Consider the following 22,816-nt stretch of genomic DNA (forward strand, 5'->3'; position numbering starts at 1 on the left):
GTTTTGACTGCCTAAGAAGCTAAGGTTCAGAAAAGCTGTAATAACTCTCTTGGGATTTTCTATCAGATTAAGAGACAGGAAGGGCAGGGTTTCAGATGTCAAGTTCAAAATTTATTATGCCACATCACATTCTACTGCAAGTGGTCTTCTTTGAACTTCTTTTGACCATACAATGAAAAATCTGTCAGTTTGTCCCAAATTGTAGGCTATTAGAAAAATTTATATTTTACATGCGCCACATAAATCCTTGCTCCAAAGATGTATTGAGGACACTAATTACTTTTCTTATAAAGCAACACTATCAATAAAAGTGTTTAAGCTACTGACCTTTGCAATGAAAACACAGTCCCATCTAGATAAAAATTTCAGAGATTGTAATACACATTTCTTCATATTTTAGTATCTCTGTAATAAGTTTGCACATAAATAGTCAAATGATAAGAAAACTAATAAGATATTTAAGTCTTTTTTAGCAATATATAAAATAAAAGAGCATTTTACAATGGATGGCATCTTAAAGTCAGTGAAATACAGTAATATTTGCTTGTGTAGCTTTTATAGATTTGCAATAAAAATGTTAATGAGACAAGTGACCGAAAGAAAGATCATGGGTCACAGAATTTGCTCTCCATTTCTGGATAACCTTTAACAAGTGGCCTGCCTGGCCATTTTCTGGAAAGAGCAACCGCCTAGTGCAATAGATACACTTGATAAACAAGGGGAAAGGTCAGCAAGTACAGATGGTACAGAAAGTACTGTTTGTGAAGTGTATTTTTAAATACCTAACAAGTAAACATAGTAGGGTTTTTTTTTTTCCTACCAAGTATCACCCACATCAAGAACTACTGTTGTTCAGCATTACTCAGATTTAACACCCAGGACCTGAGTTCTACCTGCTTCAGTTCTGAAAATGAAAAGACTCAGAAGATTAAATATTGGGCTTGGTTGTTGTTTAAGAAAAATACAAGATCCAAGTATTGGACATGCCAATCCAGAGGACTACTTGTCCCTGGGCACTGCTAACTCCAGGACTCATTTGCTGATGATTTCCTAGCAGACAAAGGGCTAAGTGTGAGGTTCCTATCCCATAGCTTCCATTTATTTCTCCTTCAATCTCAGTATAGTTCTGATTTCTTACCTGCAGCGAACTTCTTTATAGCTCTTACATTTAATATTTTCTGTCTCTGGGGTCCTGTGAACTCTCAGTTTGCTCCTCTCTGCCCTTGCCAACATGATTTCAAAATCAACTTCTCCAGGTCATTCTTCTTAAGCACAAATTTTGTCCAACCCAACATACCTATACATGGGTACCTGCTAACCTAAAACCTTGTTTAGGAAAAATGGACTCTTTTTCAAAATTAGAATGTGTGACGGCATCAAGTTAACTACTGCCATTCATTTGAATATTAAGTCAAACTTCAAATTAGTTCATCCCTTTGGAAAAAGAGAGATTTATGGGAGACATTGAACAAGCTGCTGACTTCTTACTGAGTGGTTAAAATCACTCCCAGTAAGATAAGGCAGAGGACAGGTTAAACTCCCAAATAATACTCACCTTACAAAGTTTCATTTGTAAACCAGTTCCTAGAAACTGAGAATACATTCTATTTGTCCAGAGGCTTTTAACTTTTTTTGGGAAATCACAAACCTCTCTCCACGAGAAAGGCAACAACTTTGTGTGTGTTCTTTCAAGGAGCTCAGACTCCAGGTTAGGATGCACATGTGCCGACCTGCACAGAACCTAGATTTGTATCTACTCCACCTCAAAGGAGGAGAGCAGGGTGGTTCTGAAGGGAATCCTAGTCTAACACATTCAAGACTCCTCCTTAGAAGTCAAAGAATACTGTTCTTTCATCAGGTATACCAATCACACGGAGCTGAAGAGAATTTTAAAAAGGACACTTCTTTTGGCTTGGGTAGAGATATTTAAATAGGCACTTTCCCCCCAAATTAGGGCAGTCCTTTGGGGTGGAGAGGATGCAATGAAACAATGAAAAACAGATTCTGGTTTTTAAAGCAATGAGCCAGACTAAAAGAAAGTTTGGCAACACTGAAATTAGCATGCAGATTACAGGTCCTGCTGGAAAACTTCCCAAAAGGAAGTAAAAGATATATCTAACCCAGGTACACAAGATAAATGTTCCTTTTAAAATTAATTTGGTAAGCTGGAAAGTTGGTTGACAGACAAGATATCTTACTGGGGCAGCTAATTCACAAAGATATATCATGTTCTTCCAAGGACCCTGTAAAAGTTCAGCCTGACATTGATCCAGCCGCAAGGAAGCATGCCCTGGGTGATTTAAGGGATGAATGGATTTGAAAGGCATGCCTAATGGTTTCAAAGCAACGAAAGCACCAGATGAAAAGCTGCCTTTTTCTCAACAGCAGACTGTGTTTGGATTAGCGACTGCTTTTTCACAATGTTATTTATGACGAGGCAGGTGCACCAGGAGAACGTGGTTTCAGGTGACAATTCCAATTGGAAAAGAGGTCAAGGAAAAGATGGGTGTGGGAACTCAATCAAAAGCTATCTTTCAGCATCTGCTATAGCTGCCTTGTAAATCTCTCCCAGAATGTCAAGTCAGCATTTCCTTTACACTCAAGAGAAAGAGATAGAAAAAGTAGGAGTCAAAGAAAAAAAGTGTTTTTTCAAATACGTAATAAATCCAAAGCCTTTACATCGATCATTATCTTTTAGCTTCTGGTCAATTGCTGAGCATATGTCTCAATTTTTAAAAAAAGGAAAGAGAAAAAACCCACCGAGATGGAGGAAGGCCTCCCTATCACAGCTGAACATTGAAAGCACATTTGTTTAATGAGGAGAGGCTTAATTTAATACCCTGGAATACCTGGTTCCCCAATAACCATCTAGAGTCCAAAGGAACTTTGTACTTTGGTAAAATATCTTCTTTCTATTCTCATTTGAGGTTCCAGAGATATGAATGAGAAAGCATTCATATATTTCAGCTTTCCCCAGCTGGTATCTCATTGGCACTGCTAGATCTCAGAATACAAGGACTGACTGCAAGTTCATAGAGTGTATCTAACTACAGATTTGAGCCAGGAAGAAAGTCAAAGTCAAGTTTCTGAGCTGTCTAAAATGTGGCTTATTTTGATCTTGAAAATGTCTAAAAGATTATTTTCTCAGTCCTTTCCTCAGCCACAGGAAGTCCTAAAAGCAGAGATGTCCAGCAACAGCTCTGGAAACTGCAGAAATCCTACACCTCTGCTAACCTGGAAAAAAAGAGGTATTGTGTTGAGAGGACAAACATACAGAGCTGACGACTCAGAATCCACTCACTTCTCTGGCATGTGAACAAAAAGTAAGTAACTCCCCGATAAGTACACTCTTTGAAAAGAATCCATAAATGCTTAGTAGATTTCACAGTCAAGGGGGAAAAATCAGTATTTTTGAGGAAAAAAGGTCCTATTCCTCTCCACAATAATGAAATGATGGTATTATTTTCTGATCTGTTATATAGGCTTCCATACAAAAAAATGAATTTGCATTCTGCTTGATTTGTCCTGGATGTTACTTTAAAAAAGTCTTTACTAATTCTTAATTGATGGAAGCAGGGGATTCTGACTTAAGTAATTACTACCTGGTTTCCCCGGAGGACAAACAGAGCTAAAACTTTTCATCTTTTGTCTTAGGAATACCTTGCTAGCAGTGTATTAAAACACAAAACAACATTTCAGTGCATGGAAACTCTAAATGGGCCTGGATAGTCATTTAGAACTTATCTATGAGGTAAATCTGTGTTCTGGGAACCAATGGCAGAACATGCTGACATTCTCTTTGCACTGTTTTTAACCACCTACAACTTCCATGAAGTTCCTGAGTTGAACAGTAGATGGCTCTACATTCATGGTCTTTAAAAGAGATGGTGCTTTCCAGCAAATAATAGCTGGTGCTGGTTCAGAAAAGTAAAAGGACAACTACAGTTCCGGGGAGAAAAATTGAGAAATTAGTATTTGTAATCTTGGCATATTGTTGAACCTAGGAGAGTGGCATAGTTCATTCTGTACTGCTGAAAATATATACTGGCTGATAAAGCCAGTTAGTCTTATTTCCTGTATCTTAGGTGTCTGTCTATGATGAGATTAATTATTTCATTTTCCCATAGGAATAAAAGTGATCTTCTGGATAATCAAAATTACCATTGGCTAATTAAGTAATGTCAAAAAAGAACTTTCTGGGATATTGGAAATATTCCTCTTTGGCACAGCCCAATATAGTAGCTGTTAGGCACATGTGGCTATTGAGCACTTAAAATGGCTAAATACATTTCAAACCAAATTATAGAATATCATTTGGGAAAAAATCCTTTACTAAAAGGGTATGGATTTCTACACCCAATTCACCTCAGCAGGAAAATGAGTAGATACTTAGTGAGGACATTTAGTACACAAGCAGAATTTTCTATGTGCAGTTTACTATAAAACATAGTTACTGGGATAACTTTAATTTTTGGCTGCAAGTTCTTGAAAAACTACACTAATGCCTCCCCCTCCATTCTTCCAGATAAATAGAAAGATACTGGTAGTCTACACAGTAAAATGTTTCCTTTCTTACAAGGCTTATTTGTATTTTTCCTGTGTTAAACTAATTCTCATGCCAGGGTTTCCTAATAAAATTTCTATCAGTTAAATATTTCCTAGATGTAATAAAGTAATAAATATATAAACTTAAGGGAAAAAAAGACTGGCCAAAAAACTTGTTTAAAATTTAGTAAATAGCAACACTGGCTTAATTCAAAAAAACTTCCAGATTCAACCTTCTTGATAATGAGTATTTTTAAATATAGCTGTGGGAGAAAACTGAAAGCAGTTTAAGGAAATATTAAATCTCTACAGAGTTTTCATCAATAACAATAAATTTCACTCTCCTCTCCTCACTTCTGCGCACCCAGAAAGTGGCTGAATATCTGACTGCAGATCACTTCAACCTTCGTTCTTCCACCACTAATACAGGGTGCAAATGTGGGAAGTGATAGTACAGCAAAACAAATCAATGATCAGAGAGCTAAAAGAGACTTGTAAATCATCTAGTTCAACACCCTAATTTTACAGATATTGCAGGTATAGGGAATGAATGACTTGTTAGGGTTCCAGATTGGCTACAATCTTAGTCTCTCTACTCCGAAGGCTGAAATCTGTCCACAGCACCAGGCTACAACACCTACCATGGTAGGATAATTGAGGGTTGCACAGATATCATTTTTGTGGATTTCACTGGAGAACCAAGAAAGGGCAACTGTGGTTCTTAAAAAGTGAAAGGGAGGGGGAGGCAACCCCTGAATTCAACCCCAGTATTTTCAAAAGTACAATTTGTGTCTTGAAGATCTCACAGAATGTGATAACAGCCTTTCCATTTATTATTTGTAGGCATTAGAATCAAGATTCTCAATCTCTGCTTCAGAGATTCCAGATTTTTCTCTCAAGTTAAGGAGAATACCTGCCTCTCCTCATCTCCTGTCCAAGGAGATACTCTCTTTGGGGTCATCCAAATGCTCTTGCAAGTCTAATTCCGCCAGGTTGCCTTTGCAGATTGATGCAGTTGATCCCATCACTTCCTGTGCCATATTAGGTACCTTGCCTGGCATGGACAGTCACCCAGCTTCTCCCCTCCAATATCCTGACCATTTCTTCTAGATAGGCGATAGTCAATTGATTTTCCCCTTATTGTCATTTATTAACTACTATTAGCCAGTAGTTAATTTTAGATAGTAATGTTAGCAATAATATAAGAAACATGTCTTATTGTGATAAATGATAAATATTTAGAAATATATACCTAAGAATAAGTTAAATTAGATGCTATGCTGGGGGGATACAATGTATGTAAATGATTTCTGGTGGTTTTCTATTTCAAAAGATATGATCCCCAGGTATCAGGTGTGGTAGTAGCAGATTAACTGTCTAATGGAGCACATAATATCAATCAAGAGTGAAAATGCACATGGGAGAAATAAACTGTAAGAATTTAACCCTCCATTAGACAGCCAGAAAGTCCAAGGCCTGTGTACTTAGCAGCCAGAAATGTTGCCACCTCTAGGAAAACAAAGGATTGGAGGACATATAGTGGAAGAATGCCAACGAGAAATTTGCTAATCAGTAGTGATCTTCTCATCTTTGCCAGAAAATCTGCTTGAAAGGAATAATATAGCACTACTTGTGAACCCTGATGTCTATCAAACGTGCCCTAGGTCCTCATTGGCTCAGCTACTATCTCCTTTCCCAAATAAAGAACCATTAACTGAAAAAGTCTAACAAGCTGACACTTTTTTCTATGAAAATCTCAACAGCCAAGAATTTTTCTTTTTATTATTCCTTTTTGAGATCAATTCTACATTTGCTCTAAACCCCACCTGACCTCCTATTTCCCTCCCAAATCTCCAATCCGTATATACTCTGGTTAATTGTAACCTCCCTGTTTCTTAGTGTGGACTTGCCACCATAGTCCAACTATGTTTCAAACTAAGACACGGTGATCACATGCCAAGCTCTAGCTACTGTTTTCGAGAGGAAAGAATAATTATTCACCCCATCTGAGTCTGACTGTACCAGACATTATTCAAGAGTGCAAACCCCTCATCCCTGGACTCTTCCTCTTTTATGTACCCAGTCCAGAGACCTTCCCTGTAGAGATCATCGAGAGCTAAATATAGATCCACGCACACCAGCAGTTCCTAACCACCGTCACATGGTGCTGCTGACGAAAGATTCCTCGGAGATGTATTCGGCCCAAACACACCTACGCACATTTCTATGTGTTTTCATCTATACACGTTATACCCCCCGAATTAATCGACGATGACAGACATCTACATCCACCAGAGAAAGGCGCTCCCTAGAGATCTCCTGCTATTTAGTGCACTTGCGCCGCCTTCTGCACGTTGCTTTTGCTGAACTGCGCCAATTCATTTGGGGTAAGGTGAGAAGCAATATTCAAGTGGTACGCGTGCGCGCACACACAGACTCACACACAGAGACCCCGATTTTGCTTTTTTCTTGTCCCCAGTTACCCTAGAAAGAGCCCGGGAGGCTCCCGGGTACCCTCAAGTTTACATTATTACCTTCCGGCCAGGTCACCCACGGCGACTCACCTGAGCTCTGGTAAGTGCAAGGCAGGCGACTAGGTGTGCCCCGAGTTCGCCTGCTGAACGCGAGTGGGATGAAAGGATATCGCCCCACCGGTGGCGAGCACATCACTTGGGTCCCCTTGTCCCTTTCTAAATCAGACCCTAGATTATGCGGTTCCGACATTAAAAATCAACAATTCCACCTCCACTCCCCCCATTCTCACCCCCCTACACACACACACACACACACACACGCACGCACACACACACATACACACAGAAACTAGCCAGTAAGTATGAGGAAACAACCTAGCTGAGTGCACTGGAAGGGAGGATGAAGAAAGGGTGGACGTGACTATAACTCGGACAAATCCTCAAAAACTGTACCACGATCTCGCAACAGAAAGCCTGGCTGCGGGGTCGGGGCGAGAGAAGGAAGGAAAACCCCAAGCTTGTCCTGGGCCCCAGAGTCTGGGCCCCGCACCTGTTGGCACAAGGTCCGCTCCCGGGTCAGCCCCAAGCGGCCTCGACAGCTGGACAGGGGGCCTCCCCGGTCCCTGGCTCTTTGCGGGGCGCTTTGCGCCAGTGAGAGCTCGCTAGCTCAGGGTCTCCAGCCGCCCCGGGGAGCACTCGCCAGCGGAGGGGCAGGATGAGAGCCGGGCTGCCACGGCTCGCTGCTCCCGGATCGCTGGGAGGAACGCAGCGCACAGGGAGATCGTGCGTTCCCCCTGCCGAGCTCCGTTCTCCGAGAGAATATCCCGGCCAGGGAACAAACCCACCTGCAGATGGACCCCAGATCCTCGCCTTCCAGGCTGTTCGCTGCGCAACCACAACTGCAACCAAAGGACAGGGAGAGAAAGCGCGCGGGAATCAATGTGGAAAAAAAATCCCACACAACCAGTCGGGCTCCTTGTTTATACTGAAACTACAGCCCAGCCCCGGCGCACACCCCCTTAGCTCTGAGCACCCGCCCCCTATGGAAGCCCTGCCCACCCCGGTAGGCGAGGGCCAATCACGGCGCAGCGCACCGCCTCCAACGCCGCAACCGGCCCACGGGTCCCCAGGAGCAGACTCCAGCTGCGCTGTCGCCCCCGGTTGCCCTCCCACGCTGCTGCGGAGGCCACCGGACCCCAGCGCAGCGGTGTTTACCTGCACTGGCTGGGCTCTCTCCGAAGGCGAGCGTTTCCTCCCGGGTGCACTTGCCGGGGGCTGTTTGTGCAGTCGTGTGTGTGAGTTCATTTACCTGTGCACTACCTGTAAATACCCACCCGACTCGTTATACAGTATCTATTAACATAATTATGAGCTAAGGCTTATTGTCCATGTAACTTTCAGAAGAAAGCTGGGAGTAATCATAAAAACATTTGCTCAGCAAGTATTTACAGAAAGCCTTAGTGCTAGGCATTGTGCAAAACGCTGGGGGCACACTTCTGACAAAAGTAGGGTGGTCTCTGCCATTATGAAGCTTGCAGTCTAGTGGAGGACAAGTGCTAAGCAAATGGTCACCCAGACAAAATGTAAAATTGCAGCTCTTAAAAGTTCCACAAAGGAAGGGAACCGGTGTTGTGAAATATGATTCTAGAAGCAAAAAGGGGAGGTCAATCCTCAGTAAAGTCTGTGTTGTCATGGTAACCATATACTATTATCATTGGATATTTGATAACTTTTTTTTAAGGTAAAAACCTAAATACCTCACCTTGCACAAATAAAAGCAGATGGAAGGGGAGAAACAATGGAAACAAATAAGGGAAGAAAGAAACCTAAAGAAAGAAAAGGAACATCAGGAGAATATTTTGCTGCCTAGGTGAACTTTCATAAGTAAAGTAGCTTTTCTGAGATTGTTTTCCGATATATAACACAACACTATTTATTCCTGTCTTTTAGTACTGTAATTAGGATTACTGAGATATAGAAACCTTTTATGTCCCTGCTGCAGCTTCTCCCCCTCCCTCCTCCTTCCTGGGTGGAAACAGTTATCTTGAAGTTCATGTTGCCTATTCTTAGCTGATCTCTACCCTCATTTTCTTCATCTGTGCCTCCTCTCACTTCTTTTCTAATTATACTCCCTCCTTCTCTTCTGCAAATGGGTCTCTCTGACTCAGTAATTCACTTTCACTTATCCAGCTTCTCTGCAGTCTAAAGAAGAAGCTACACAGCCAAGAGAAGTTGGCTGGGGCCAGCCATACAGAATAAAGCACAGAGGCTTGGGCAGCCCAGCCCAAGTGGCATGGTTGTGCTGGCTGATTAGTCTCTCGTGCCCAGATTTGCATCCCAATTCTGTAAAAAACAAGCCTTGGGAAGTTAAGCGAGTAATTTACAATCTTGAGATTCCTAGTCTTATAGCAATAAATTTAAAAGGTTGGACAAAACCAGGATTCTTAATGGAAAATATTTAATATATACTTTGTAACACCTGGATACACCCAGCAGCCCAGATTTTGCCCAGTTTTACTTTCAGAAGTTTTTCCCCACCTATACAAAAAAATGTTTATTTTAGTTCCTCAAAATATAAAATGGATACTATGATAATATTGTTCAATGCTTTACAAAACCACATTTCCGCTTCCCATTCTGGTAAATCCCCAGGGACCCTCCCAGCACTGCATACGAGAGATGATGTACAGGGGACATGTCCAAAGCTAAGTGGCTCAAACCCTAACCTGTCTCTATCACTTAGCCAGCTCTCAAACCTTAGAGAAGGCCCCAGTTTACTTATCTGAAAATAGCAATCATGGTTTACATAGATAATTTCTTCAATAACGTGCTGGGAAGATTGAAAAAGATAATACAGGAAATGGGTTTGGAATGATGTCATTCAGACCCTACTCCACAGTGTTCTTCCTGGGTTTGTTGTTGTTTTATCCATAGAACTTACCACCATTTAACATACTGCATATTTTACTTATTATTGCTTCTCTCCTCTCACTAGGATAAAAACTCTGTAAGAGCCAGGTTTGTTGTTGTCATTGTAGTTGTTGTTTTCCTACTGTATTTCCAATGTCTAGAAGAGTGCCTCACACACTATACGCACTAAATAAATATATGTTGTTTGACTAATTAATGACTAGCACATGTTGGTTGAATTAATGTCTAGCACATGATAAGCACTCAATAAATAATATGATTATGTATCAATTCTCTATAATAAAAATACATTCTTTACCTTCTTTACTTCTAATAGTTTCTTTCTGGTCTTTTGACTCCATTAACTCAACTCTTATCTCTGTAAATGTTGCTATGCTCAATAATAATAGCCAAATAGATGCAAAGAAAGCTAACACAGCAGGGAATAGAATTGTCACAGTTGAGTAAACTAATCATGTCCTGTCTCCTGGGACTGGCAGACTGCCTCCTGAAATAAAATTTGGAAGATCATTACCAAGGGAGAAATAAGGGATTGTGTAACAGTTAGCCTTTGCATTGTAACCAACATCCCCAAACTTAGCAGCTAAAAAGCCATTTATTTGCCCACAGTGCTGTGGGTTGGCAGTTCGGGCTGGGCTCATCTGAACAGTTCTGTTGATGTCACCTAGGGTTACTCCTGGGACGGCATTCAATCAGCAGACACCTCAGGTGAGGCTTAATGGTCTATGATGGTCTAACTCACTTGTCTGGCTATGGCAGGCTGTTGGCTGTGTGACTTGATTCTCTTCCATGTGGCTTCTCCAGCAGGTCAGCTCAGGCTTAATCACATGACAGCCTCAGGATTCCATAAGAAAGAGAGTAGAAGCTTCAAGCTTCTTGAGTTCTAAGCCCAGAACTAGTACACTCTCTTTTCTGCTAAGTACTTTCGGTCAGAGAAATCATAAGGCTGGCCCAGATTCAAGAGATGGGGAAACAGACTATTCCTCTTAGAGAAACTGAAAATAATTTGTGTCATTTTTCATCTATCACAAATGAATGTCTTGCATAGGCAAATAACAGTGTTTCCCTCTCACTCTGTTTCAGTCTCTCTCTCCCCCTCTCCCTCTCTCTTTTACAGAGAGGGTTGAAGTCACTAAGACATTGTCCTGGCCCTCAAATCTCAGGGAAGAAGTGATGGGTCCAGTGTAGGCCCAGTCTAGTAGAGGCATCTCTTCTTGTCTGCACTGGTAGGGTGAGGTAGGCCAGGTGGGACATCTACAGGGGCTTCTGAAAACCAAGAGTCCTGGCTGGAGGGGGGTGGGAAATGTAGAAGAAGGGTGCACAGTGAGGCTGGCCCCACTAAGGTGTCTTAGTCCCTTGGTGTTGCCAAGCCTCAGTTTCTCCATCTCACTAATAAAGACAACATCATGCCCACCCATTCTCTGTCTCGTGGGAAAATGACTGGGGTGACCAATCAAATTTAAAAGGAATATAGTTCTAAATGCAGTGTGATATCCTAGATTGGATCTTGAAACAAAAAAAAAGGACTTTAGTGGAAAAAGTAGAACTCTGAATAAGGCCTGGATTTTAATTAATAACATATCATGGTCAGTCTTTTAGTTTTGGCAAATATACCATTAGAAGGGGTAAGATGTTGACTTGGGGTAGACTAGGTGCCAAATATATGGGAACTCTCTGTCATCCCAACAGCTTTTCTGTAAATTGAAAATCATTCCAAAATAAATGTTTATTTTGTAAAAAAGAAAACTCTAGTAGATACGTGTATTTAATTAAACTGGAAGTCAGTTGTGTTCATTGCAAAGCAATGTTTATTATTTGTCTCAGACGCAAGTTTAATATAATTATTTTGGTTTATGATATTCTTAATATACTTGAACTTTAAATGAAAATATCACAAAGCATCAGTGCCTTCAAATATTTAAAACTTGCTGCATGAAAGAGGAATGAGGCTCAGAACACAAGATAGGATATGAGGAAAAAGTGTACAGGAATGGATCACAGCTTCAGTGTCAGAAACACACTAAATATGTTCTAGGTGGAGTAACAGTCTTTTTCAGCATTGAGTTTCCTCTCTCAATCTTAAAGGACCCTGTGAAATGGCCAAGTGACTTTTCAAAACATATCCATATTTTCTCTTTTGCTTACTTTCTCAATATCACTGTAGAATATGGAGATGAACATTCCAAGGATATGAAATCTTAGCTCCAGTTTATAAGAAAAAACAAAGACATTGGTCACACAACTTATCAATAGTCCATTTAGACCACAGCCTACAAATGCCAAGAAGACAAGCCCACTTTTGATCAATTTGATGCATATTGTCACTCTTGTATATTGACAAAAGATTATGAGTACTTTATAAAGCAAAAACATGAATAAATTTTTGTGAAAATCACTTACCAGTTACTAAGCAAGGTATGTTAATATTACTTTGCTGTTGGTCAACTTAGCCTACAGGATCTATGATCTAATCACAGCTTCTCTGGAACACGCAAGTTCAGTTTTTTTAAAGGGTAAATAATAACAAAAACCCTTAATACCTAGAGTATGGCACCGATACCAAAATGTTGGTTTTATATAAAGAAGAAAGCTATTGGTATTGCACAGAAAATAGAGTTAAAGGAAGAGGAAGGAAATATAACCCTTCCACTCCCACCCCCCAGCCCCTTTCACAGAGAACAAACCTTAGAGAAAATCCCGTATTTTCCCCTTTCCTTTTAGTATGCTTTTCCTTGACTTCCCTTTCCTCATCATCTGAGAGCCTAAAGTGAGAAGGGGAAGGAGACCTCTTGGGGGCTTTGGTTTCAAGTCCTCTTCCTCCACCTAGCCTGAGTGAAAGGAATGCTGCTCATGGGCCAACCCAGCTTATGAGAGGGTAGTGTTGGAATTTCATAGTAGTAAAAAGTGTGCATGTATTTGGCATTGCCCCAGTACATACATTTCTCTGTTATCTGAGAGAAGTGTCATGATGGCAGGACATGAAGATTTAGATATCCAAGATCTTGAGTCCCTGCCTGGTAGTATCAATCCCTTCATAACTGTTAATGAATCCTGCCACTTGGAAGGAATTCTTGTGAGAAAACACACAATTGGGTCAGCCTTGGGACAGTCATCTCAATAATAATTCACAACATTTGTTATAGTTTGCAATGTTCACATCCATTGTCTCATGTGTGGAGAATGCTGTGTCGGTGAGGGTCAGTCGATTATAACAGTGGTCACTACAGAGCATATATTTTCCTTTCCTGGGATCACTAAAAATATCATAGATAGCCACTTATTTAAATTTGCTAAGAAAACACCCCTAAGTAGAAGGGAATGAACTAGAAAAGATAACTTCAGGGAAGTCTCTTCGACCAGTCCCCGTGATCCTTTATCACTGCTGCCTTTTACCTCCCAGACCACAGAGGTGTACCAAAGAATGCAATGGCTGCCTGGAAAATTCCACAACACATAGTGGGGGTTTCCAAATCCTCTAAGACATGTCTCTATTTTCATTTATAGCAGATAAGAACTATTGAAAGGCAAATTTATTATTTTCCCTGTATAAGCTTTAGCATTTCACTCATTTGTCAATTCTTATATACTCTTCCAAAGTAGTGATTTGCAATATTCCCAAGAGGGATATTGATATTGAGAAAGTAAATATAACTTGACCTAATTACAGGGTCATGGGACAGTCTCACCATCTTCACTGATTATATAATGCAGTTAATTATTATTACTGCACTGACAAAGAAATGCTTCACAACCTTAAACATGCATCATTTTCATAAGATACATATATCATTGTTTTAAGTAGAAATTCAACTATATTTAAAATGGTATATTTAGATAAATATTCTTCATCCTATAAAACCTTTATAGTTAATAGTAAATATAAATATATTTCTATATTTCTAGTGTCCTTTTCTAGCAGTTTTTGTCTGGTTCCTTGTGAATGAGTTAATTCTACAATGAATTTTTTAAAAAGATTTTTTTGTTTCAAATTCTTATAACCTTTAGTATTAAGTCTGATTATTTTGCTAGAAGATCCCCTTAGTTTTGATTAATTACCAATCTATATACTAGAACATTGAGTGGGAAGGGAGAAGGGATAAAATGAATAATAGAATAATAAAATTTTAGAGCTGTGAGAAATATTAATGATAATCTCTTTTCACCTTTCCCTACCCCAATGCCACCAACCAAGGAAGTTTTTTTTTTAAGGACTTATTTGAGATGAGGAAATTGAATCCCAGGGAAATTAAATGATCTCTCCAAGGCCAAAGGCCATCCAACAAGATAATAGCAAAGTTACACCAGTCACAGAGCCTGGGTGATAAGCCCAAGACTTCAAACCCTACACAATTTTACTTCCCAATTATTCCTACAGTAGTGAAATCTCTGGAGCTACTTGGACATTATGGAAGTACAATTTGTTTTCAAATATGATAACAAATATTCTCTATTACACACTTCTTGATAAAATGATAAAGAATTCTCTAGATGTTGCTAAAGCCTTTTATTAGAATTCTCTAAATATTCTTAATACCATTTAACTTATTTAATATTCAAGGTGATAAAATAGGAAACTCTTGTTTGTGTTATCATTAAAGTCACATGGTCTACACTATTAATAACACTTCAGAAAGTATATTGAAGAAATTATATTGACTGAAAAAGCTTATCCAGTAAGCATTTACTATTGTCATCATGCAGACATATCTCTAAGGTATTTTCTCTTTCATATAATAGAATAATTGATTTTCATAAGACTCTATCATTTTTACAAGTATTAGAGCATTGTTGTCATTTCCAGATGATTCTAAGAAGGTTAATTTTGTGAAATGTCCAAACATTTATTTTGACACATGGGAATCATTATTTCCACAGTAAAGCCAGAGTTTCTGTGTGGTATATTTAGCTAGATATTGCTACAGAAACACATAAAGCTAAATATATTTTCTATATAAAAACAAATGGAGTGGATCATGGTAGTTGAACTATTTCCCTAGTAAATTAAAGAGCACGGGTGTCACTGGGAAGGGGCAAAGGTGAGACTGAGGACAGAAGGCAGAGGGAACTTCAGCGTTATATGTGGTCTTTGATTTTCCTCATAAAGAAAGACGTAGAGTAGATGTGACAAAATGTTCATTATTGTCATTTGTGCATGGTGGGTACACAGGCATTTATACTTTTATATGTTATACATTTCTTAAAAAAACAAAAAAATATAATCAAAATTGGATATTTCCATACTGCATAATCTTAAACTATATATAAAGCTTACACTTTAAGGCAATATATAATAGTATGTTTATTATTTTACCTATTTCCTGCTCACTAATTAGTCACATTTATACAATATAACAGTCAATAGTACAGAGAATTTTACTTGGCCCCACAGTACAAAATACTATGTGAAAAGTTTATTAAAGGATGTTATGCATCTCACATAGTTTATCAAAATTAGCTCCTCTCTTGTTTTTTGATGTGATAGTGTGTGTTCCCTCTCAGAGAGAGATGTGTATTGTGAATAAACACACAAAATAGTTTTTTGATTCTTAACTGATGCCTGCCTTAAAGTCAAATCTCCCACAGACCAACTCCACTAGCATATGATTAATGTTTCTGAGGCCTGGAATTAACTGGTGATAATTTTAGAATCTACAATTATTCACATAATTGTGCATAATTAGCTGTTGCTGAAGAGTGGTCAAGGACTAAAGGCAAAAGGGGGTTGAAAATATAGACAAAATGTCCCTGTTAGTGGAACAGACCATTTACTTCAGGTCTGTTGGGAGAGCCAAAGTGTGTGTTTTGAGAAGTGTTTGGACAAGCAGGTGGGGTGGAAGGACACTGCTCTTGCTTGTCCAGGTAGATTTTGGAACGAGTTGGAGAAGAGGAACTTCCTGGCCCAGGCTACTGCTCAGTGATTTTAAAGAGTTTCCCCTAAGAAAATGTATGTAAAGAAAGAGACCTAAGAAAGATCAAGGCCTTTTCCATGGAGGAATGAATTTAACAACTTTCGTGGGACAAAAGTCATAACAAAGGATAAAATGAAATGTCTCACTCTGGATAAAGTTGCCCAGCTAGTAACACTTTCATCTTTAGTTCTAGTTTTTATAAAGAACTCATAAAAAGTTTTTTAAATGCCTGGCTTCCTAAGTTAAAAGTTGAACACAAACTGTTACAAAAGGCAGTCATGAACCCAAACTTTCTAAATTCCAAAATACCAACAACAAGCTGCATATTTTCCCCAAAACAGTTAAACTAGGACATGCTGATTTGAAAATATCTTTAAATAGATTCAATTTTTGTAAGCCCGACTCCTGCTTTTGCACTAAGGCTAATGGCAGACATGTATCATTTTTTTGATTCAGAACAGACAACAAAATATAAATGAATGTGAATTTGTTCTGTGCTTTCCATGAAGCAATCTTTTAAAGTGTATCACAGTGACAAACTCCAGGAACATCTCACCTAACAAGCAAGGTATCTATTAAGCTTCATAAATTTTTATAATTTTTAGGGTTTTTCACTTTTCTTCCCTCCCTCCCTCCCTCCCTCCTTCTCTAGCTCAGCAAGCTACATAGTGGTGAAAATTTTATTTTTTACACCAAATCTCAAAGAAGAAGGAATGTCTAAACCTGTTAAACAAGAGTCCTTTTAGGGAAAAATGTCCAGTATATTGAAATAAGTCATTTGCAAAAAAGGTAGCAGAACTTGTTCCAGAGCACACAGAATGAAGGAGGAAATGCACAACAGGACAACCTGCTCAGAGTACACAGTGGGCGGGACTAGAAAAGGGGCATCTAGCCAGTACTGCAAAGGGACTCTGGTCAGTGTAGGAACAAATAAAGAGCATCCCATAAAACTTGGCTCTCCATTGGAGAAGTTAGCATCTCAAATTCTTAGTTTCCTCAACTGGAAAATTTGGGGTGGACTGGATTATATGACTTCAGGGATGTCTTCTAGCTGCCAAAAGCTACTTCATATTATGACCTTTTCAATTGTCAGTTTTTAGTCCAGTTCCGTCTGGATACCTTAGAAAGGAGCCAAGAGGCTTTAGGAAACCCAGAAGTGATAGATATAACCCAACCCCAATGATTTTATGACTCTTGGCATATTCTTGCCCTAGAGTTCAATGTCCACAGTAAAGTAGTGATTATGATGCTTGCAAGTGTCCCTATGGATCTGCTTTCATTTTTCTCTAAGGTTTGGCTGATCTTAGAGGCAGGGGCTGCAACTAAGTGTACCATGGCACAGTGATGCCTCTGCTCAGGGCTTGACTAAGGAGACTTGAGATTTAACTGTGATGATGAAAGGTCTATTTCTGGGACTAATTTCTTATCCAAAGGATATGCATTCTATATAGGATGACCAACCATCCCTATTTGTCCAGGACTGTGCTGGTTTTAGCACTGAAAGCCCTATGTCTTGGGCAAACCTTCAGTTTCTGACAAATTGAGATGGTTGGTCACCCTAATTCCAAAGATATTTACTGAGAATCTACTGTGAGCCAAGCCCTAGAAAAGGCACTGGGAACCCCATGAGAACAATAGACAAGGTTCTTGCTATCATGGGGATACCATCCAGGTGGGTAAGACAGACATTATACAAGGAAAAAAAATAAATAGTCAATCATTACAGAGAGTGATCATTACTAGGATGATGAACAGCTGTGGGGCCCTGCTTAGGGGGGGGCAGAGACACCTTCTCTCAGGGTAAGACCTGAAGGATGAGGAGTTAGGTATGAGTATTGCCAGGACAGATTAGTTCTAGGTCATTGCTAAGAATGAAGAGGCACTTCGAGAAGAATGTATCACTCTCTAAAATTATCTTATTTATCCACTTATGTATTTACTATTGGAATTGTATTTTTTAAATTCTGATAGAATAATTAGAATAAAAAGTACATGAGTGAAGGCCTTATATATAACTCCTATGCCTACAACAATACTTGGTGCTTAATATATACTGAATAAATAAATGAGTGAGAATGTCACTACCTTTTGACCTATTATGTAGCTTCCTAAACTCACTTTTCCTTTTCTCAACCAGCCCATCCATGAAGCAGATGGAGCTACAGATCTTATGGACCATGGGACACTCATAAGCTCTAAAGCAGAAGCTATTCTGAGCAGTCTGTGCACACTAGTTCCAGGTGAGATTTCTGAAGCCTTTTTCTTTGTTCCGTACCCATGTATTGGCTCATACAGTGTTAGGTGCTTTGCTACCTAAGTTGAGGAGAGATTTATCTCATAGTTTCAAGCCTTCAGCTTTATGATAACCAGCCTCAAACAGTGGTTTGGTTGTAGTATTACTAATTAAAAGAAGGCAAAGGTCAAACAAACTCACCATTTCCATCAGGAAATTTCTCACCTCCCCCAGAAAAGCTACCCTTTATGATCTTCTAAGTTCTGATTATGGTATCTTTTTCTCAGGGTTGAGACCTCACAGTTCTCTTGGCCTCTTTATTTGAGATTGTTACCTGAATTCAGTCCACAGCTATATCCTCTCATTTTCTACCCCCAAAATTCTCCTTACCATTCTTGCCATTTCTGGTCCCATTGCACTCAGAGATTAGGGAAACAGCTGCCTACTTGATTGCCACCCCTTGCCCCATCACTAAGACAGATACAGATACACATATACTGCCAGAATAGACTCTCCATGATATGTGGCATTTCAGGAAATTGAATTACTCATTTGCTCCAAAATTGCCAGTGGTTTGCTCTATTGAAACAATCAAGGTTCTCAACCAATATTTCCAATCTTATCTCTTATTTTTACTTTTACTTATTTTTTATTTTACTATTGTTTTGAAAAACAAGCACACATTTTATTACCTAGAAACAAATATTTAAAAAATTCCTCACAAAAGATGCTATTCTCTCATCTCCCCATCTTCTTCCTCTTCTTCAATACCCCTGATATAAAGGACATTATTACACCTTATTAAAACTTCACGCAGGTATCCGGACAATGCTCCATCTATGTATTCTTCTGTGTTTGCAAGCTGCATGTTCATATAGCCATCTACACATACCAGATAGCCTTTGTACTCCATTTTCTACTTAAGTTTCACCATTACTGGCTTTCCTGTTAATCTACTGAAGAAAGGTTTGGGATTGAGGGGCAAACTCATTGTGACAATGAGCAAATGCTGCAGGCTACTTGCTACCCACCCAGTTCTCATCTGTCTCTCCTGACTGGAGCACCTAGAGCAAAGCCCGGATTATGGAGCTTTAAAAGAAATGCTTATTTTTACTTTTACATACGTACTAATCCAATTGAGTGAACTGCTTGTCTGTGTTTTCCCATCTCTATGATTTTTATCATACTATTCCATTTACCTGGAATAAACTTTCATAGTCCCAAGATATATTGTAAATTGCTCTTTCTGCCTACATTTTAGAAACCCATATTTTTATTTTTTAAGTTTATCTTTTTTAAGATTTTATTTATTTACTTTTAGAGAGACAGGAAGGAAGGGAGAAAAAAAGGGAGAGAAACATCAACATCTGAGATATACATTTATTGGCTGCCTCTCACACTCCCCCAAATGGGGACCTAGACTGCAACCCAGCCATGTACCCATGACTGGGAATCAAACCAGCAACCTTCTGGTTTATAGGCTGACACTCAATCCACCGAGCCACAATAGCCAGGACTGGTGACCCATTAAAATTATTTCAATTTTAAGTTCCTATAGGGAATTTTTAATACCTTGTACAGTTGTAATAATGAACCATAAACTATCATACTGATGATTTAATACTGCAAACACATTTTTGAACACAAGTTGCATTCTCCTGTAATAGTGGAAAATTGTAAGAGTGGGGAATTATAACCCACCCACCCATTCTTTTGACATTGTTTCTGTAAGTGCTGACTCTGACTAATATGTAACTTATAGATAAACATCACCTTTGTATACGAATCCTAGGTACCGGCTTCAAAAAATACAGACTGACCTTTAGGCACCCCGGTTCCAGAAGATTTGCTTACCTTCAACCATGGAGTCAGGATGATGTAAAATCAAGATATGTGAATTCAGGATGACTAAACAAGGATGCTATACACCAGATCATCACTTGCCTTATTGAAATGGACTGTGCTTGTCTGCACATAGAGAACTTTTCAACCACCCCCCCCCCTTTATTTCTTAGTTCTATTCCCTTCTCCTTCCTTTAAAAAAAACAAAAAACAAAAAACCTCTGCTTCCACTGAGAGGTGGAGATGGGCTTTAAGACACTAATTCACCATCTTCCCAGAAGATGGACATTGTGATGTGAGTCCCAACTTCTAGGTTACCAGCACCTGAAAATAAACCATTTTTATTTACATTAGCCCCTGCCTCTTGAGTATTGGCTTTCATAGCAGCAGGCAGCTGGACTTGCTTTCGGTTACTATTCTGGTGATTCTGCCAGGATTATGTGAATCCTAGTAAGGCCTGGAGGGCCCAGGCTGGGGGGTTCCAGATGCTTGCATCAGATTTACCCCTTTGCAAGGGTTGCAGGAATTTCCCAGCAGCTGTCAAGATTTCTTTATATCAAGAACTCTTCCTGTTCTCCCACTCAAGGCACCAGCAGCCTTTAAATACTTTCTTTGCTAGTGAAAGGAAATGGTTTGTTGGTGGGCTGATAAGCCCAGTCTGGTTAAGTCCCTGGTGCCACTGCTCCACTTCTTTGACCATTTGGGATTCTGTAAGAATCAATAGGCACTGCTGGGCAGTAGGCATGGTTCAGTGACAAGAAAAAAATTCCCAGTCCCCTAGTGTTGGATTTGGTTGGAGCACTCTGGGTTTTGTTTTGGATATTGTTTGCTTTTCTTGTTACATACTGCTTCTTAATTGTCTGTTAGTTTTGTTTCCTTGTTCCTTCATGGGAGAACTTCAGGTTCTGTTTGAGAGCTTCAACTGTTTGTTTTGGTTACACTTGCTTTATTTGCTTTCTTTTCTTCTCCTTCTCATTCTCCCTCCTCCCCCCCTCCTCCTCACCTTTTTCTTCTTATTATTCTTTTTTGCTTTGTTTGCCTTCTTGTTTTTGTGGGGCTTGGTGTGATCTTTGCTGTTTTGTACACACCAGAAATCCTCTGTCTCCACCATTTGGGCATCCTACATTTGGACTTCATTAAGGTCATTTGTGGTACTGGTGTGTGTGAGATAAGATTCTAAGACTATTCTCAGACCCTCCTCTTAGAGTATTTAGTTTGAGAACACTCATTTTTGAAATTTGTCTTTGCTTTGGATTTTGTATTTGCTTATGTTTTGAAAAGGAGCAACTCAGTCTCGGTCCCTAATTGTTTTGGCAAGGTCTGGTAAATGGAATAAGACCTCTTATGTGCAAGTTTCTATGTTGTTACATCATAAGGATTCTAGTCAGAAAGGATTTAAATTGATGGTTTAAAGAGGTGGAAAGACCTTACTCCCCTCTCAGACAGTAAAAATCACAAGAAAAAATAATAAAGGAAAGGGATTACAGATAAGAAGAACATTGGGGGAGGAATTCTCAAGAAGGGAGATAGAAATAGGCAGAAGAGAATATGAAAGAAAAAGAAAATGTGCGTAGATAGATGGTAAAGCAGAGTAATAATTTTAATGACAAATGAAAAGGCCAAAAGCTCCCTTTGATTTCCCAAAACCAATTGTTATTTCTCAAAAGAAACCCCAGGTACAATTGACAGTGGCGAGCAAATTAATTGATTTCTTGTTCTGATACACTTTCATCTATAATACTGGTTGTTATCTTAAAATGTTTTTACCAAAAAAAGTCAAATTCCTTTGTCAATTGCATGGTAATCTAATCTATAACCATGTCATTGTAAATATTTTTTTGTTGTTTAGAGATGGTCATTGTTTTACATTTTGATGCATTTGTAAAAATATTACATCTTCTAACTTATTCTAGAATATGACTTTCTGAGAATAAATTTTCAGATCATACCTTTAAAATATATGAGAATATATGGGGCTCTGGGGAATGACTAGGATCATAGCGATGCTGGTGGATAATTGGGATAAACAAGAATTGATTCTGGGATTGAATGAGCTGAGGATAATTATTGTTCTTGTGACTTTGTTAAAAATATTGCTGATTAAAAAATCTTGTTTGTTTTCATAGAGCAATTTGGTAAATTATAGCAATATTGAAGCATTTATACTTTTCTCCCTACTTGAACCCTCCAGAATTTGAAAACTTTTAATGAGTAATATTATTTTCTTGGCAATATGTTTGCATAAATTCAATAGGAATGTGATTTGTTCCACTTTTCAATTGTGGATTTATTAGCCAAGAATTTGACTGGAATTTCATGTCTGGGAGAGACATGCCTAAGTTCTGGATGTCAGAAGAAAATGTTAAGAAATGAATATTTACTTTGAAAGCCAAGAAAAGCCCCTTGTAGAAAAGGCCTGGTGCCTGGCCTACTTACATGGTTCGTGGCAACCTTTCCAGGTTAGGAGTGAAGGTTGACTTCCTGGGAGGTCTCAAGAAATAACCTCAAGACATGGGGGGACCTTGAGAACTTAAGGAACTCCTTTGTACCTGCAGGTATTGCAGGCAAAGTCTGGTGCAATTGTTTGGCATGGCTTCTCTGCCAGGTGGAGCTAATTAAAATTCAATCTGAAAATTCCTTGTAATGGTCCAGCCAAGTAGATTTAAGAAAGCCTATATGATCAATTCCTGTTGTGTTCATGCAAATAATCAGGCTGAATTGAAACTGTATTTAATGCAGTAAATGAATTGGTTTTGATTAGGCTCTTTGATATAAATGAGGGTGATCTTAGGAGAAAAATTGCTTTTTAATAAAATCTATCATACACAATTGTGAATATTATTCTCTAGTTCAGTTAATTGTCTGTAACATTTTATTTTTCA

The 22,816-nt window shown here is 39.0% G+C and overlaps 1 protein-coding gene and 1 pseudogene across 2 annotated transcripts in view; both read right to left on the reverse strand.

The window, feature by feature from the left end:
* RASGEF1B (RasGEF domain family member 1B) overlaps nt 1–22,816 on the reverse strand; it is a 521,074-nt gene that overhangs the window by 28,210 nt on the left and 470,048 nt on the right. The window contains exon 1 of one of the 2 annotated variants that reach the window (XM_028505978.2): nt 7,865–8,067. The exons of the other annotated variant lie outside the window; for it this stretch is intronic. The gene's annotated coding sequence lies outside the window, so the exon portion shown is untranslated. Of the gene's footprint in view, nt 1–7,864; nt 8,068–22,816 lie in introns of those variants that run through there. 2 annotated transcript variants of the gene reach the window in all.
* LOC114491733 lies at nt 18,756–19,189 on the reverse strand (annotated as a pseudogene).

The sequence above is a fragment of the Phyllostomus discolor genome, chromosome 1, assembly GCF_004126475.2.
Source record: "Phyllostomus discolor isolate MPI-MPIP mPhyDis1 chromosome 1, mPhyDis1.pri.v3, whole genome shotgun sequence".
NCBI lineage: Eukaryota > Metazoa > Chordata > Mammalia > Chiroptera > Phyllostomidae > Phyllostomus > Phyllostomus discolor.